Consider the following 14,232-nt stretch of genomic DNA (forward strand, 5'->3'; position numbering starts at 1 on the left):
CTCCTCCCGCGCGAGACCTCTCCGCTGGCCGCTTGGCCGTCGACCGAGAGCCATCGAAGCAGCGTGCGTTGCGAGCATTCTGTCGTAGCGCCGAAGGTGGCCGGTATTCCGGTAACCACAGGCAAGCTGGTCATTTCGGCAAATGACTGGAGGCATAAACTCAAGCTGATGAAGGAACTTCAGAGTAGACGTACGTGAGCAGCCTGATCGGTCTGCGCTGTCCAGACACTTGTTGGCGCAGCGCTTAACCAGTCAAACGAAGCGCTAATATTGCTCTAACCAAGTGTAAAACATTTTAAACATTTATAAGAACAACGTGTTGATGATTACACTCCTGCGAAAAATACACACCAGCAGCAAAGAAGAATGCACTTCGTTGCTGCTACTGTGTATGGTTGAGCTCTGTGCCACCAGGTGGCTGCACCGTGCAGACCATTCACATTTACTTTTCTGCTCATCTCATGGCTCATCCCAGCGCAGTCAAGCGGCCAGACCCTGTCCCCTTGCGCTTGTGTTTGCCCTAATATACCGGACTTGCGAAACGCTATTGCGTTAGTAATCTTCCGCTGTAAAGTGACGGCCACAAACGCGCAAATCCTGGCGCCTATCGGACAGCCGCAGTCCTATGCGCAGCAGCCAGTTCGCTCGTATGCTGCCTTGCAGAGAGACACGATTTCGCAACTTCACATCTTGCCAGTCGCTACGTCTGCAGCCCACAACGCAACAAGGGTGATTCATCGTGCTCACGAATTTAAAAGACTGATCGACACTGACGGCAAAGCTCTCGTCAAAGACTGCGCACGTTGTAACAAGCAGACGACAGTTGCTGTGTGCCGGAAGTGCTCAAGTGTACTAAAAAACTATTATTGTGTATTCTCTTTAACTTATTTTCTTTTTACAAAAACAAAGTAACTAACATTCCAACTATTAAGAGCATCATTTGTTCACCATTAAGTTGGAAAAATTATCGACCACGCGTCCTGGTCAGCCAATCAGATAGCTCGCCCATGTGACGTCATATGGGTTATTTGCATCATATGGGTAGGGGCGGCTTAAAATTAAGCCGAGCAGTGCGCTGCGATCGACAGCGATGTGCATTTTTAAAACCTTATAATAAATTACACGCTTTACGCAGAGCACTTAGATGTGTCAATTAATGATCAGAAGGACCTACTCTAACGACTCAGTACCTTTGTAGAAAATCGCCAAAATCGTTTCAGGGTCGCGTCCTCCAATTTTTCTGCTACTCATCGAATCGCGCAGTCCCGGCGCCGTAGCAGAAATCTTCCTCGTGTCTGTGCGTGCTGCGTACCCGAGTTGTAGCCGATGACTGCCTGCCGGTTCTAAGTTTCGCCAGCCAAGCTTCACGCAGCTCCTTGCCCTGCGGCTACGTGTGAATAAGGTTGACACCGCGCTCCGTTGCGTACGTCCGGCACTGCGACACCGAGCAGTATACCTACCATGCTGCACGCCTCCAAAGGCAGCCACTACCTATTATAGTAATTTCAGATATTGTCAAGTTGACACACAAGGCGGTGAAGCCTCACGACTTAAACCGCGGCGCAGGTGAGACATTTAACTTTCGTTTTCAGCTCGCTTCAACGCTTCCGAAGCAGCCGACGCGGCCGCTGTGTCCACGTGATCCCTCATGCCACACGTCACGCCTACGGTGGCGCCAGCTTTTCCAGTGGTGGAGCTCGCCGCCAATACTTCTAGCACGTTCCATTGAGCGGCCGTGCTTCTAGGCCACGGCCCCCTAGGCCGGACTGGACTCTCTCCTCCGCGGAGGAGCAAGTGAGTCCGGCCGTGTGTAGGCCGAGTTTCACATTAGTATAACTAGAGAGAAATCTGGCGCTGCGATCGTTCAACCATAGGGACTTTAAAGGGACCCTGAAACGATTTTGGCGATTTTCTACAAACGTACTGAGTCGTTAGAGTAGGTTCTTCTGATCATTAATTGATGCATCTAAGTGCTCTGCGTAAAGCGTGTAATTTATTATAAGGTTTTAAAAATACCCATCGCTGCCGATCGCAGCGCACTGCTCGGCGGAATTTTAAGCCGCCCCTACCCATATGATGCAAATAACCCATATTACGTCACATGGGCGAGCTATCTGATTGGCTGACCAGGGCGCGTGGTCGATAATTTTTCCAACTTTATGGTGAACAAATGATGCTCGTAATAGTTGGAATGTTAGTTACTTTGTTTTTGTAAAAAGAAAATAACTTAAAGAGAATACACAAGAATAGTTTTTTTAGTACACTTCAGCACTTCCGGCACACAGCACGTGTCGTCTGCTTGTGTTACAACGTACTCCATTTTGACGAGAGCTCCGCGGTCAGAGTCGGTCTCAGTCTTTTCGCGAGCACTATGATTCGACTTTGTTGCCTTATGGACTGCAAACCTAGCGACCTGCAAACTGCGAGTCCAGTATTAGGGCAAACGAAGCGCAAGGGGACAGGGTCTGGCCGCTTGACTGTGCCGGGATGAGCCACGAGATGAGCAGAAGGGCAAATGTGAACGGTCTGCACGGTGCAGCCACCTGGTGGCACAGAGCTCAACCATACACAGTAGCAGCAACGAAGTGTATTCTTTGCTGCTGGTGTGTATTTTTCGCAGGAGTGTAATCATCAACACGTTGATTTATAAATGTTTAAAATGCTTTACAATTGGTTAGAGCAATATTAGCGCTTTGTTTGACTGGTTAAGCGCTGCGCCAGCAAGTTTCTGGACCGTGCAGACCGATCAGGCTGCTTACGTACGTCTACGCTAAAGTTCCTTCATCAGCTTGAGTTTATGCCTCCAGTCATTTGCCGAAATGACCAGCTTGCCTGTTTTTAGCGGAGTACCGGACACGTTCGGCGCTACGACAGAATGCTCGCAACGCACGCTGCTTCGATAGCTCTCGGTCGACGGCCAAGCGGCTAGAGGTCTCGCGCGGGAGGGTACAGTGGCCACACGAGCACATCGAAAATGGATTTCACCGCTGTTTCTGCGCACGCGCGAGGAGCAGTAGCTGCGAGAGAGAAATGTGGGGACTTTTGGTGCTCAAGATTTCTCGTCGTTTAGGTACAACGGGGAAGAAAACCGTTTGCTCCGTTTGTCCCTAGCCGAGCTTGCAGCACAGAATCGACAAGATGCGTGGCCGGCAAGGCGGAAAAAGCAGCGTCCGAGGTGAGTTTGTTTCTATTTTGTTGCGACGGTAGCATACTAAATTTTATAGTTGCAAGGGGATACGTTTGGAAGTGAGGTGTCTTCTCGGATGACTTTAGTGGCAAAGCATTACGTCGTGCCGATGCATTGTTCATTAGTGTCGTTGATCAAGGTCAGCATACCACACACTTCAGGGGAATCGCGGGAACGAAAACAGTTTATGAATTAACTGCCGTGCCGATGCATTAGTTCTTAATGTAACTGAGAATACAGCACACTTGGAGGTTCGTGGGAATGGAAATCTTGTAGTCTGTATGTGTAAGTATAAAACTTGCGTCGTCATGCAATCTGAGCCGTAGATCGTTGTGAGAGCTGTATAGCCACACTGGCAAAACACTACGCCCTGCGGATGAATACGGAAGACATGTATGCAAAAGAAAAGTGGTCGTCATGCAATTTCATAGCAGTAGACCTTTGTGAAAGCTGTGCAGTAACACTGATATTGGCTAGTTAATAATCCCGGCTGTTACGATGTCTAGCTCGTATACGGGGCGCTCTATGTGGGTGAAACAAGGGCTCAGATCACTACAACCGTATGCGAAATAGCTCTGAATGCCTGCCAGTACACTTGTTCGGCGTCTCTGTGGTCAGCCAGTGACAAACGCATTGCACGAAACAGTGAGACTTTGTTTAATCCGCAATGCTTATGTGGCGAACAGGAGAGCAAAAGGTGAAAACAATGTTTTCATACAAGGCAAGTTATCCATGTAGTGGAATTGCATTTATCGTTGGTGTAGTGTTGATGCACTTTCTGAAGTCCAGCCTTTAATGCAACTTAGTTTTCGTTGGTGCAAGTGCTTCTACTGGAAACATCCAAAATATGATTTAACAAATCAGGTTGCTGTCTTGTAGTTTTAGAAATTTTCCTCTGGTCTTAAGTCTTTTCTGAATCTGGAAGAGCTGGCTGATTGCACATTTCATCTCGAGATAGCTCTCACACTTCCAACAGCACAGGTTAGCACACTTTGTTGAGTGCAGATGAGCACTGCAAATTCAATCATTTTGATGAGGCACCGATCTAATGCCGCTCACTCGTGCCACAGCACTTTTTCAACTTGTACTGTACTTGTTTCTTCCACCTTCCATTTGCAGCACCAGGGCTAAGGCACAACAGCAATAACATTTTTATCAGAAAATTCTTGCTCCTTGGCATCTGAGCTCCCCATTCATTTGCTACTTTCTTCAAATTTTTCTTTTCATGTGATGCTCTTGCCTTCACACACTGTTAGGCTTCTCCTTCATGCGTTTCTTTAATACTCCTTCTGTCTGCTTCTTGCTCGACATACCGTGCATGCCTTCAGTCATGTCCAATTGATCGATGCAGTCTTGTCCTTTTCTCTCTCTCCTCCAGAATTTGCAACTTTCGACAACCTAGCATTATTTTGCTTCTTTTTGTGATAGTGCCTGGCTATCTGTTGCTGATGCCACACATTCACTTTGCAATGGTTTATTAGACCACATACATAAATTAATAGCTGTATAAAACCTTGACCCTCCAGCACTTCCACAAAATTCATGCAGAAGTGGAAACAAAGATTACACTTAATTCCTCACCACACATTACTATGTCTGCATCAAAGCTTGATATTACCAACATGTGTGCAGTGTCGTTGCCCGTGCTTCCTGGACAGGAAAGCCAGTTGCTCCAGTTCACAAGGCTAGAACAACTGCGAAGTGATTGAGCTATCTGCTTGTGCTGCATTTTGTTGCCACAAGCTGTACAAGGTCTTGGCTTGTGCTGCAGAAACCGCATCTTTTTGCTTGCTGCATTCCTTTGTGATGCATTGAACGTGTCTGCTTCCATTTCCCCTGCTATTTTTACAGCGAAGCTGTATATGGCTAGGTTCTGACCACGACCAATAGTGCATACATCGACAGGGTGTGTAGAAAAAAGTTGCGTCGACAAAATTGAATCCACAGTAGCCTGCTGTGCGCCAGCTGTGCTCAGTGGCTCTGGAGTGGATGGCAGAATAATAAAACGTCATTGTGTACCCACCAATGTCTGTGCCTCGTTTTCTTGTGAAGTCGACATCGCTCTAGCGACGTTATCAGCAGTTTTACTTTGGTCCTGCTATGGCCAGGACGCGTCTAGCCCATACTGAAGAAGAACGATGTGCATGTTAAGAGCACCGGTGTGAGCAACAGCATGAAGGCAACGGGCAGCTGCTATAGCCAGACCCGTGCTTGTCTGCAGATCCGTAATGTCGGATAGCTGCTCTGTGACTGATGAAGAACAGCGTGCCCGTGAGGATCACCTTTGCAAACAGAAGCGGTAGTGGGCACGAAAGCATCGGCGACCAATTGCAGTATATCACAGTGACCACAAAGCAATGGTTACCATGGTGACAAAATAAATAGAATATCAAAGATAACGAAGTTGTGTGTATGTTTCTTTATTTAATCAATATAGCAATTAACCATATATAACTCAATATACTTGTCAACAAGTACAGCTTCAGCTGGTCTTCCATCTTCACATAGTGGAAGGGCTCTGAATTGTATTTTTTTTAATCATTTGTCATCAAATTTGCGCATTTTCTTTTTGTAATGCTACAGCCTGTTTTGTGCCATCACTGTTTTCTCTGCTTTCGCCTATTCTGCAGCAGTTGCTGCCATTGTCTCTTGCCTAGGTGTTGGTCCGCATGACATGCTAGAGATGCCATAGACAGTTTAATCACAGGGTGTTCAATGTAAGAGAAGGTCAAAATTACTGGTGTTTTTCATTTTTTAAGCAGGCTTTTTTGAACTTTTGTGTGATAAAACTCGCTTTGTTGATAAACAAGTGATTATCTTTGACAAATTGTTTCCAATGACAACATTTTTTATGCGTCGAAAGTTCACACATTTGCCAACAAGGTGCACACACGACTCAAAGAACTTTGAAACTTTATAGGTCTTGCTTCATGCTTTGTCACTTGGTTTGACATTTTATTCCCATTTTTTATCTCATTAACCTGGCTGCTGTGCGGGAATACCGAACTTGCTACTTAGTACTCAGCACGAAACAATGCTTTAAGACCACTGTGTTGTCCACTTGCCTCACCATGCCACTGAGTGGTTTTGATCAGAATTTTCCATCATAAGTACACTGTTACAAAATTGCACATGACAAGTATGTTACCCTATATGCAAGCAATGCACTGTTTAAAGCCGAGCTAAATACTTCACCAAAAGAACTGGTTTCACCTCCAGTCCACTCTCTTTAGTCTGTTGTCTAAACATCCTGCCAAATACTGTCATTGCTATTGTGTCCTGCCGCAAATGTTCATTGTCAGTAAACCTTAATTGTTCTGTATGCTAGTGCAAGTAATATGCCTGAAAATGTACTATGGTGGTGTTATGTCCTCTTAAAGATGACCAATTTTCCTGGAAACCATAGTAGCTAGAAGAATGGCAGTTAAAATGTGCATCACCAAGGTCCTGCAGAAGAGCAGAGCTCAGTGTTCGATCCTTGACATCACTCCATAGAATACCTGCATATCATTTGTGCTCAATTAACCTTGCTGCAAAACTTTTTCCAAGGGCAAGGCCTAAAATGTTGGTCAATTTTTGATGCTCTGACCTAGTTTGATGCGATTTTCTGTGACATTTTTCTCTATTCCTTTCTTGATTATTTTGGATAGTGGCCTTCTTAGGAGCTATTGCTTCATTAGATGTTTCCTAGGAAGGAAAATCTTGGATGCCTTTATACCACACTAGTGCGCATCATCTGTATGGAAACAAAGCGCTGCATGAGCAGAGGTCTGTCTCGGCAGCTGCTGTGAATTGCGCCCACGCATCACCCATGTGCTGCTCTCGTGGTCTTCCAATTAGCAACGCAGTCGCGCCACACTTCGCTTTGTTTGTGAAGTGCCACACGAGACAGATTGTCCATGCTAGCCAATATATTGCAAAATGGAAACATGTATAAAGCTGCACTCAAATTTCGCATTAGGCAGTTGGCAAAATATATTGTAAAAATAACAATTATATAATTACCATGCAATGAAACCAATCAATATGTACTGAACCAAACTTGTCACCTAATTGCACTGCAGGGAACCCCTGATCATTCTAAGAGACACCAAAGGCTTGTCATATTTAAATAGTCTCTTGTGCATGCAGTGCATGAATAAGATATCATTGAAAAATATGTGAATGCCCTAAGGGAGTGTAATCAGGACTGGCACTTTTTTCACTTTAACTGTCAGTTCCCTATATGTTGCTTCGCTATAGGGAGGTTATGCTCTAATAGAAACAGTTGGAAGACGGTTCTGTGCACCATTGTAACTTCCATCTATATTTTGTTTTGCACTGTGCATTCGTTTCAGACCCATCAACTAGCCCAAATTAATTTACATATCTCATAAAAGCAAGTGCACTGCAGTTGGAGCTTTGGAAATAGGCCTGTGTTTAAAACAGATTCGAGTGGTCGACACATGAAGTGGGCTCATTCATGTGAGTACCCATGTCAGTGTTGTATTGTCTTTTTTTGAAGAGGATTGATCGATTGTTCCTGCTTTAGATAAAAGTCTAGTGATCTAGAGAGCATAGTTTAAAAGGCTGATGAAAAAGGGAACACTTTTGGATTTTGCGTGCTAACTACTATCTTGTCAGCTGCTACAGTTTTTGTAAATATTCAGTAAATATATTTGGTGCATCTCTTTTCCTCTGTAACACTTTCATGGAGGTTGCGGACGCTTCCAGACGCAAGACTGATTTATGCAGCAGGCACTCAAGGCGAGAATGCTTTGGCTACGTTGCCATCTGCGTCCACAGTCATCCTGGCACAACCGCCATGGTATGTTGGCCACAGGAACGTCACGTGGGTTGACAATATGTGTAGGCTGCTGTGAACACAGTTGGCAGGTGGGCTTTGCTTGCCTTGTGTGGTTTAGATTCCAGCTTATGATCTTGAAAATCTCGCCTTGTGCTTCTACTGAAGCATTACAAGCAATGGTGTCTGTCCTTTGGCATCATTATCTAAAACTTTTCACCTGTGTTGCCATCTGTTTGCAGCAATGTTTCTCTAACTTATCTTATGTTCAAGTGCCATTGTAAGTTCATTCTGGTTCACACATTTGACCCATCCAGTCATGTCTCGGCACAAAATGTTACGGAACCTGTATCTGTGAAAATAGAGGGTTTTCACACCATTTTCTCCTCTAACACAGGATACTGATGATGTTTAGAGCATCAGCAAATGTCGATAGCGTCTTGTTTCTGCGGAGAAATCGGCAAGGAAATGCTCTGTCCTGACTGACGCGTGTACCGTGATGGGGCCGATAACACCTGTGTGAATCAGGCCTTCGTGAGGAACATAGTTGTCACTTTACCTTTAGACCACTCTGGCTATGTCAAGAATTGCTGGATAAAACACACTTCTCTCTTTCAGAAAGAGATAATTGAAATGTTTTGGAGGTTGTCCTAATTTCCTGCCTCTGGCTTAAGCAGGTGTGCAAGATGCAAGCATTAGGTCCATAGAATTGACTGCACCATTTGAAGGTGCACCACTGTAAATGTTTGGTTTGCCTGCAAGACTGAAACATGCTTTGTTAAGAGTCTTATGGCTTCAGTAAATATTACGTCTCAATGTCCAGAAATACGTCTCAAGATGTTGAACTTTAAAGGGGTACTTACATGATATTGTTGCAGGAAGAAAGCAGGCCCACGAGTGTAAAATAACCTATATTTACAACTGATGTTAATGGCGTTCAGGCAACTGCCAGACTTCATCTTCATCTAGTCTAATCCAACTTCTTCCTTCCCTTCACCGTAACGTCACCCTTGCGGCGGGGTAGCTCCGTCCCGGTGCAAGTTATAGAGCATCACTTAATGGGGGGACATAGGGCTTCAGCCTGGCGACGTGAACAACATCGCTGGTGATGTTGGAAGGCACTGAAGGCTGGCCGACTGGGGCGATCTCGTATGTCACGTTGGAAAGTTGGCGTAAGATCTGGTACGGACCAGAATAACGGCAAAGTAGTTTTTCCGACAAGCTGACGTGACGTGAAGGCGTCCAGAGAAGGACAAGGGAACCAGGTAAAAAATAAGAGTCTCGGTGCCGAAGGTCGTAGCGTCGCTTTTGAGAAGCTTGCGAGACTGTGAGGCGATAATGGGCTACTTCTCGGACCTGGGCGGCTAAGTCAATAGCATCGCGAGCGTAACCAGTGCTGGGTGATAGTACTGCGGAAGGTAGCAATATATCAAAGGGCAAGGTGGGGTCGCGGCCATACAACAGGTAAAATGGTGAAAATCCGGCAGTGTCGTGATGGGACGAGTTGTATGCAAAAGTGATGTATGGTAAAGCGATGTCCCAGTCGCGGTGATCGTCGGAAACGTACATGGCCAGCATTTCAGTTAGCTTGCAGTTGAGTCGCTTGGTGAGGCCGTTCGTTTGAGAGTGGTACGCGATAGCACTCTGGTGTTCTGTAGAACAGGAGCGGAGCAGATCGTTGACGACCTTCAATAGAAAGTAGCGGCCGCGATCCGTCAGCAACTGGTGAGGGGCGCCGTGGTGCAGGATGACGTCGTTTAGTAAGAAGTCGGCGCCATCTGTAGCGCAGCTGGTTGGTAGCGCTCGTGCGATGGCATATCTCGTGGCATAATCGTTGCTACAGCAATCCATTTGTTTCCTTTGATGGAAATTGGAAAGGGGCCAAGGAGGTCTAGGCCCACCCAGTAGAAGGGCTCTGTAGGGATATCAATTGGTTGCAGCAAACCAGCGGGACGCATAGCAGGCGTCTTTCGGCGCTGACACAGGTCGCAAGAAGCGACATAACGACGCACAGAGCAATAAATGCCGGGCCAGAAGGAGCGTCGTGAAGTTGCTGGAGCAAGGCGAGTCGAAGGTGCTTGGGAACGAGTAGGAGGAGCTCCGGGCCGTCTGGACGAACGCTGCGACGGTATAAAGCTCCATCGCGCAAGGTGAACATCCGGAGGGACGGCTCATTGGGCGAGGAGCTTAGGCGTTCCATATGTGTTCGAAGAACAGGATCTTTCCGCTGCTCGTTGCCAATATGGAGGAAGCCGGAGAGGGATAGTACACTGATGTCCGAGTCTGCATCAGTGTCGTCCGGTTGATTTGCCATTGTGGCGGCAGGTAGATGACGTCCGCTGCAAAGTTCCGTGATTGTACCCAGCACCTCCACCAAAATGTTGCAGGAAGAAAGCAGGCCCACAAGTGTAAAATAATGTATGTTTACAACTGATGTTAATGGCATTCAGGCAACTGCCAGACTTCGTCTTCGTCTTGTCTAATCCAACTTCTTCCTTCCCTTCACTGTAACAATATTTTTGACTATTCATTTCTTGCGTTAAATCAAGGTCCTAGACTTCTAAACTCTAGAAAAAATTGTGACAAGCTTCAGAGCGCAGTTAGTAATTTACTAACTTTTCTACAGCCAATTTCAGTGTCGTTTCATTTTATAAAGTGGAACCTCAATACGATTCTGCTTAATACATTTTTCGAAATGTTGTTTTTTTTCTTTTCCCGAAAATCCGATTTGGTTGGATATGTTGGATGATACGATTTTCCTATGATACACTTTATTTTCCAGTTCCTGTGAATATCGTATCAACGAGGTTCTACTGTATTTCAGTTTTAGAGCGCAGCTCTTTGGCGTCCGTTCCTGGGTTTCGCGTCGTCGTCGGCGTTGTCGTCGGCCTCGTAACCAGCTCCGCCCCCCTTTCATCCCCCCAGCACTAGCAGCGACCGACTGATACCGCTTTCGTGAGTCCGCTACCGCACTCACGAAAGACGTCGTGCACTTCCTGCAACTCGCATTAACCGTCCATCGATCCACACCGATGTTAGTAGTGGGGGACTTTAATGTTGACATAAAGACAAACAGCAATTTCCTAACACTTATGCGGGAGAACATCCCGTTCCTCTCGCTCGTAACGCGTCCCACGGCTGTGACAACCTCGCGAGGCACTTGTATAGATCTCGTCTTTGAGAATCAAGCATTGGTGTACCAAGTCGAACATATATCAGTCTATTTCTCCGACCACAAAGCTTCCTTCATGACTGTCAAGAACTGTTAGTGAAGTCTTTGTTAAAGGAATACGTGTGAAAAATAAAAAAACAATTCTGTGATAGCGCATACATGTGTTGCTCGATTTCTTTGCCTCAATCTATCGAAAAGGTGAAACAGCTTATTTGCTGCGCTCAAATTTCGCATTAGGAAGTAACGTAATCGTCGGTAATTTTTTAATTTATTTCTCATTAACCCTTTATTGACATTTGTTGCCTACAGGCAACATACCAGAAGTATGTTTGTCTTGCCTAGTTTCATTGTTCAGTACCAAAATTCTGGCTAGGTGTCTTTGGCCAACACTGAATGAGAGGCAGCAACTGTCATTTGTTCGTTTAGAGCAGGAATACTCGACGAGGAAGAAGTTTGGCATGTGACTCACTGTCTTCTAAAAGTAAGGTCAGAGGATACAGGCCGATGCAAGATATCCAACTGCGGTGGTGTCACACATCTGAAGTAAAGCAAAAGAAATGTACACCTATGCTTCATATGTGATGAGAGCTGTCTATACAAATTGAAAACAAAGCCTCAGGTGGCTTGGGGTGAAGCCCACTTCCAGATTCCTGCCTGGGGCTATTGTATTAAATAATTACCCCTTCATATCAGTAAAATCATAAAACTTCCCACATATTTATTCATGAGGTGGAAATGTGCACATCAGCTGCTGTGAAATATAACCTTACCGAGCATTCGACCTCACTCAACCTCAAATTTGTCCATGAGGTTGCCATTGCCATAGCTAAAAAATTTTAACAGCCAACCAATGTTGCATCACTTTGGGAGGTTGAGATCATCTTAGGTTGACTTCATTACGTCAGCCGTGTGAACCTTGTGAGGTTGGCCATCTTTGCATGGAAGTCTAATTCTATGGCCCCCTGTAGAATCCTGGGTTGCTATAACATAAAATGATTCGAAACTTTTCTATTCCAATTCTGCAATCAGCCCACCACGATTGGTCAAAACTTTTTCAAGCCACTCCGAACTTCACCCGTCTGTCACGCGACGTCACGAAAACCGTGATGGCTCTCCATCTGATATACATGTACACACTGATAATGAATGATTAAACCACACAAAAGAAAAATAATTATTTCTGATTCAACGCCTTTTCACCATTAGCCCTCTGCTATTAATTCAATGTTATTGGGCGACACCCACCTCACCCGTCTGTCACACGACCTCACAAAACAGCAAAAACTCACTGCATCAAAGTGACGTGTACGCGAAAAAAAATGCATTAATATGCCGAACAAAACTGACAATTTTTCTGAATAGCCAGAGACTGCCCCGTTCTGAAAGGAATAGAATATGGCTGCCCGCCGATCGCTCAGGCCCTCGCTACTCGCACCTGCCGGTCAGCATGTATTTATTTGCACATGATAAACCTTTTTGCATGACAGTAAAACATTATCGAGCCCTTGCGGCATGTATACAGCATCACTCTGCCAACTCTTCCTTGCTGAGGATCCGTTTTAGCGGCATTCTTATCCTTTTGTTGCAAGCCGCCGCAATTTTCGACCAGCCACCGCAAGCTAAGTAAGGTGAAGCGAACCAATCGGAGAAGCCAGCACCACCCTCTTCATGCGGTTATCTATTTTCACTGTGCTGTCTCAGCCCCATCGAAACCCTCTCCACTAGACCGTACTCCTCGCCTCTTGTCAGCCAATTAGATAAGAAAAACCGCTGAGTGTAGGCAATGTTATTGGTTTTGAACGTGAACAAAGGTGACCTCCTATAAAGGAGGAGAGTGTTTGATTGGGTTGTTCAGCCCACGCTGCAGGTCACCGCCCAATGCTTGCACCGGTGGTTACGTAAATTTGATGTCAGGAGATTGGAATCAAAACAGTTTGAAATCATTTTATGCTATAGCGCCCCTGAATGTGCTTTACTTTAGGTGCGTTCGATTCGCCTGCACCGCCTGAACGAGTTCACGACGTGTTGCACCCAGCCATTTGTTCCAGTGGCGCCCGCTGAACCACTCCGTTCATTTCAAAAGGTGCAGGGCTGGTTCATGATTTTGCTGCACCTACTCCGCTGTCGGTGCCGACTTGGTACAGGCATACAGGTGCGACGCAGCAGTGCAGCAGAAAATCCAGCACATGGGCGCAAGCGCCATTAAAAGCCCGCTTACGCACGTCTGATGTGTCTACAAGTGTGGTTTGTAGTTAGGCCCACAAGCTGATACTTGTAGTTCACGATCTTTCAAATGTACGCACTCTATGCACATTAATTGGGCATAACATAACACCTGCACCGCATCTGCACCTTGCCGTTCGTTTCGAGTGTTGCGCTGTGCCTGCACCGCAGAAACAAGCTGCACAATTTCTGAACTTCTTGTGAACCTCCGTTAACTGGTTCACAGTTGTGCAGATGAATTGAACAGACCTTTTAAGTGCTTCCACATGAAGTTCTTATTTGCCCTTACGTTGCTTGGTGGCCTGATGGCTGCTTTGATTCAATTGATTCAAATGTTAGATTCAACATTGAAAAAAATTCAAGGATATGAATGCTCATGAAGGCCAAAATTCAGTGACATACAAATGCATTAATTCTGCACATAAACTAAATATTGTCAAATTTCCTTCTTCCTAGCTGCATTCAGTTAAGCATGCTACTAAGTTGGAATTGCTGGAAAAGTGTAAAAAAAAAGGCAATTCTCTTTTATAGTGTAGACTAACTGGCCTTACGGCCAGAATTGATGTGCTTACCTTGAGGAGGATGCTTTAGTTCAGTGCCAACTCTAATCTCTTTATTCAAATACATGTAAAATGCAGAAATGCTTTTGAGACAACTACTCGAATAATTTCAATGAAATTTGTTGCATTTGAGAGAAAAAGTTAAATTTTAGTCATTCTAGGCTGCATAATCTTGATTTAGGACCTTCAATATTTAGAAAAAATTGCTGAGAGTCAGTAAGCTTAAAAAATATAAGCACAAAGTTTACAATGTCATAGCTTTTGTATCAAGTTGTAAACTTCATATGGAAGTCCTTTTAATTTCACA

The 14,232-nt window shown here is 45.3% G+C and overlaps 1 long non-coding RNA gene across 1 annotated transcript in view; it reads left to right on the top strand.

Moving 5' to 3' along the window:
* Positions 1–3,035: 3,035 nt before the first annotated feature.
* LOC135897924 (uncharacterized) overlaps positions 3,036–14,232 on the top strand; it is a 127,458-nt gene continuing 116,261 nt past the window's right edge. Inside the window, exons 1-3 of the long non-coding RNA XR_010563201.2 lie at positions 3,036–3,175; positions 7,525–7,651; positions 7,884–7,994. This is a non-coding gene — a long non-coding RNA (uncharacterized lncRNA). The remainder of the gene's footprint in view (positions 3,176–7,524; positions 7,652–7,883; positions 7,995–14,232) is intronic.

The sequence above is a fragment of the Dermacentor albipictus genome, chromosome 2, assembly GCF_038994185.2.
Source record: "Dermacentor albipictus isolate Rhodes 1998 colony chromosome 2, USDA_Dalb.pri_finalv2, whole genome shotgun sequence".
NCBI lineage: Eukaryota > Metazoa > Arthropoda > Arachnida > Ixodida > Ixodidae > Dermacentor > Dermacentor albipictus.